General features: G+C 40.9%; 1 protein-coding gene across 5 annotated transcripts in view; it reads left to right on the forward strand.

Annotated features, from left to right (window-relative positions):
- LOC125045217 (axin-1-like) overlaps window positions 1-5,000 on the forward strand; it is a 53,168-nt gene that overhangs the window by 18,344 nt on the left and 29,824 nt on the right. For all 5 annotated transcript variants that reach the window (XM_047642363.1, XM_047642366.1, XM_047642365.1 and 2 more), the window contains exon 3: window positions 2,630-2,878. The gene's annotated coding sequence lies outside the window, so the exon portion shown is untranslated. The remainder of the gene's footprint in view (window positions 1-2,629; window positions 2,879-5,000) is intronic.

The raw sequence follows: 5,000 nt of genomic DNA on the forward strand, positions 1-5,000 counted from the left end.
GTACCTGCCACCCCACCATCAAGTATTACATGCTACCTGCCTGTTACATCCCTCAGTGACTCTGGGAGGAAGGGAGGGGTGGGGAATGGGGCTGTGATTCTTTCTGGATGTACACTGACTCCTCTTGCTGTGTGGATTATGAGTGTTTGGTTTGTGTTTTGTATTGGCTTTAATGGCATTTTGGAGGAATGACCCCAGGTGATTATGGGGTTAGAAAACTTAGTGTAGCCTATAATGATAATGTGCTTTGTTTATTATTAGATTACTTGTTTCTCTTTTTACAGATTCTTTAAGCAGTTTTTCCTTTTTTGACATTTATTTTCTCCCTTACTTGTATATTTACCTCCCTTTAGTCTCTCCACTCTTTTTTGTTACTGCTGCTTTGTTATAGCTTGTCTAATCTGTATCAATTATTCTTTTCCCACATATATTGTACCTCCTCTGCTGTTCATCCCATTGTTCTTTCTCTTCCTTTCTCTCCCTTCCCAAGTAAATATTAACCTTTCTACTTTCTGTGTCTTATTATTTTCCACACCCATTTCATATCCACAAGTTGGACATCCTTTGCTTTCTCAGGTTCCTTCTTCCTCCTATTCATTGTTTTTCTCTTTGTTATTATTGTCATCATCATCATCATCATCATCTTTCTCCTACTCCTAACCTTCTCCCTTTTCCTCCCTTTTTCCCCCGCCCGATCATCTTATTTCTTTTCCTTGTTTTCATTATTGTAGTCTTCCTTATTTAATCATCAGTTTTTCCTGCATCCTATCTTCCTTTTCCATCTCATAGTCTTCATTATCTTCTCATCCAGTGCATTCCTTCTTTTCCTACCATTCTTTATTTTTTAAATTTGTGTATGGTGTATTTTTTTTCCTCTTTCTGCTGCTGCCCCTCTTCCTCCTCCTCATCTTCATGATCATCACTTGTTTTGCTTTCCTTTCCATTATCAACATCCTCCTTATCCTCATCCTTTGTAAAGCATGTTTTGAGAGCTTATTGAGTAGGGATAGGCACCTGGAGCAGACAAGCCTTAAATGAGACTTGGCTAAGATAGCAGAATTAAATGGGATTATTGTTGTTGCTGTTGTTGTTGTTGTTGTTGCTTTTGTTAGTCCACACTAATTTACTATTTAGTGTTTAAGTTAGATATAGATTTTTAAGTTTAGTTTAGTTTCTTTTTCAAGTTATTTAAAAAACTTTTAATTACTCTCTCTCCCTCTCTCTCTCTCTCTCTCTCTCTCTCTCTCTCTCTCTCTCTCTCTCTCTCTCTCTCTCTCTCTCTCTCTCTCTCTCTCTCTCTCTCTCTCTCTCTCTCTCTCTCTCTCTCTCTCTCTCTCTCTCTCTCTCTCTCTCTCTCTCTCTCTCTCTCTCTCTCTCACACTCTCTCTCTCTCTCTCTCTCTCTCTCTCTCTCTCTCTCTCTCTCTCTCTCTCTCTATATATATATATATATATATATATATATGTATATATATACATACATACATACACATACATACATACACATACATACATACATACATACATACATACATACATACATACATACATACATACATACATACATACATACATACATACATACATACATACATACATACATATATGTGTGTGTGTATATATATACACACACACACACACACACACACACACACACACACACACACACACACACACACACACACATATATATATATATATATATATATATATATATATTCTTTTGTATTATATACCTTTATGTTCATGTTATATTTCAGTTCTATTTTTATTTTAGAAATCAGTTTCACAATTTTCTTCTTACCCCCATTTTCTGTGTTTTCCTTTTTTCTGGATCTAAATTGTAGAGAGATGCATTGTGTCTTTTGCTCATTAGCAGATTGGCATAATGGCACCTGGGAGTGGAATGTCCCATTTGAAAAGGTATCGGCAACAATGATTGTTTATTTGTATTCAAGCGCACAGCAATGCCAGGGCTGCACTCTGCGTCCGGCCCTTGTGCGTAGCTGGAAAACCCACCTCATGGAACAAGAGAGCACCAGAAAAGGGTAAAAGCTAGCTCTGGTTGTGGGGCTGTCACTGGAATTATTATTTTTTATATTTTTGGGGGGAGAGGAAGCTCATTTCTTGTTTTTTTGTTTTTTGTTTTACTTTCATTGTTTGGCATTGTGATGATTTTTCTCTCTTTTTTACGAAATTGCGTTATGCATTTATTCTGTGTTGGCGATAATGGGTTTTTTGTGCGGAGCTTTCAGTAAGAGGCAGAAACCATTTCTTTGCCCATAATGGTGTTTTTGAGTCGAGGAGTTTTGTAGTGGAAGGCCAAAAAGGGAGATTGTGAATACTGCGGCAAAACTCACTCCCAGCGGGGTTGCCATATCACCCTGCTGTGCTGTAAGCCTCACAACTGGCTGGCTTGCAAGGGATTTTTAACCTTATAGCTGACGCTGACATATGGGAGCTCGGGTGGGCTGACTGGATGTCAGATTTTTAATATTAATTTGTGGATATTTTTATTTCTTCCTTCTGTACTACTTCATCCATGCTTCTGTGAGGTTTTTTTGTTGCTTTCTTATGTCTTTTAGTGAGCGAGGAGGAGATGTGGAACTAAAGCTTCATTTTCCTTTCAGGTGGATAGGGAGAAAGAGGAGCAGAAGCACATTAGTTCATGGGTTGTTTGGCATCCGCAACGAGACGGCATCTGTGAGGCATCGAGCGCGTGCGTGCGACACGGCTGCAGCAGGCCTGTAAGGGGGTGTGGGTCAGCTGGTCCCTCTCATTGTGTCTGTGCGCGGAACAATGGATATTACCCGAGCTAGACCCGCCAACGACACATGTTCCCTCTGATTGGTCAACCCGACTACATCCTAGAGAATATTGTGAGTGATTTTTCTTATCCTTTTTGCTAACCAAATTATTTGTTCCTTTTCCTTTAGTCTTCAAAACTCCTTACAAGACTTGTTATCTTTCAGCAACTTTTTAATGATGGTATTACTCTGAAACTACTATTGTCATCACTCTATTTTTTTGTACTTGAAAAACAAAGTAATGAAAATGCCAGTAAAGAGGAATTATAAATGGATTTGGAAATTCCATAATGGAAAGTTCCCCCCTTCCCTCTTTTTTCTCTCTCTCTTTCTTTTTTTTCTACTTCTTTTCCCATCGCTTTTCTGATGTAGCCTCCCTTGTACCAGCATTTCTTCGTCCTCTCTCTTTTCTCTGGCGACTCTACAAAGCTGTGTCATCACACGAGGGAAAATGAAAGAGGATGGGGGGTAGAGAGGTGGAGGAAGGATGTTGGGGGAAAATTTGTGATGGAGGGAGGGAGGGAGGGTGGGTGGGTGGGTGGGTGGGTGGGTGGTAGGGAAGGAGAAGAATAGGGGGAGAGGAAGAGCCGGATGAAGGAGGAGAAGAGCTGAGGGTGGGGAGGAGGAGGGATGAAAAAGGGGAACGTGGCTGGACTGAATGAAGGAAAAGCCAGAAGAATGGAAGTTTGGAATGAAATGAGAGAGAGAGAGAGAGAGAGAGAGAGAGAGAGAGAGAGAGAGAGAGAGAGAGAGAGAGAGAGAGAGAGAGAGAGAGAGAGAGAGAGAGAGAGAGAGAGAGGGTGAAACTCAGGGTTGGGTTTAGGGGTATGGTAGAGGAGGGGGCATATAGACAGGCAGGTAGGTTAAAGATGATGCCCATTGTCATGGGTAATAACAGGTAGGCAGGAGATGCCCCTCACACAATGTTTACATATTAGGGCACTTTTCCTTGTGGCTGGGCATGGGGCATGGCTACTGTTGGTAGGAGAAGTGAGTGAGAGTTCCTTGATCCCCCCCCCCCCCCTATGAAACTTATTGCCTATCTCCATTAGGCAGCCTAGGCCTTTGTTTGGGAGGACTCTGTGGCAGGAGACAGACAGGGCTAGTAGGTTTGGGATGGCAGCCAGGTATTTGGTACAGGTGCAGCATTGTCCACACTGTGTGCTCTTCTTGTACATAATTGTTCTGGTAGTAGGCAGGAGGCCTCTTGTTTGCTGAACAGTTTTTCATATTCTTTTGCTTTCCTCCTTATTCCATTTATTTTTTCCACCGTGTTTTCTCACTTTCCTTTCTTCCTATTATTTATTGACAATCTAGGATATTCATGTTCATTTGTTTGGGTTTTATTTTTATTTTATTTAATTTTTATTTTATATTTTTCTTATCTTTTCGTCTTTCTTTTTTCAGTCCCCCCCCATCCCCCACTCCTTTTTACTCCTCTTTAGGAGTTTTGTAATTGGAAGTTTTCAAAATCTTATTATATTTCACTCAGTTTAAAGGACATTATTATCCTTATAAAAAAAGGGAAAAAAAAAGTAATGAATGATGACTCACAGATGTGGAGGAGGAGAGTTTGAGAGCGTGGGTTGAGCAGTCCGCCCTTGTTGGTTTTGTTAGCATTTACAATTATGCCGATGTTTTCTTTCACAGTGTCAAGATGACTAGAGGCCTTGATTATATATTGTATTTAATTCTGTTCAAAGTTTTTGTTTATTCATACTTTTTTTTTTTCATTGTTAATTCATTTTTTCCTTTTTTATTATTATTTATATTTTTACCCTTGAGGCATGAAGTTTATGAACTTAAGAACATGATTATGTTGTAGTGTTCTTTTTTTAAGTGTCCTCAAGACCAACATTAATTAAAGGCAAGTGCAGTAGAGTAGAATTATGAAAGGGATTAGCGGGTGGTTGGCAACTCTGGGATCGATATGCCATATGTCCGGTGGCGGCAGGAGGAAGCTGCTGCGAGGAAGCTGGGGGGAGACGCGTTCTGACCACCACTGATACCGGCCGCATCGATCGGGGGTTTACATGCGCACTTAGAGGTGGGGGGAGAGGGAGGAGGGGCAAGGAAAAAGCGTTTGTTGTTGTTAGGAGCAGGGGGGAGGGGAAAGGGGGCAGGGCCCGCTGCTCCCCTTCACTGGGCGTTCACAGTGCTAGGGTGACGCACACAAGTGACGCACATAGGCTGT

Source organism: Penaeus chinensis, chromosome 37 (assembly GCF_019202785.1).
Source record: "Penaeus chinensis breed Huanghai No. 1 chromosome 37, ASM1920278v2, whole genome shotgun sequence".
NCBI lineage: Eukaryota > Metazoa > Arthropoda > Malacostraca > Decapoda > Penaeidae > Penaeus > Penaeus chinensis.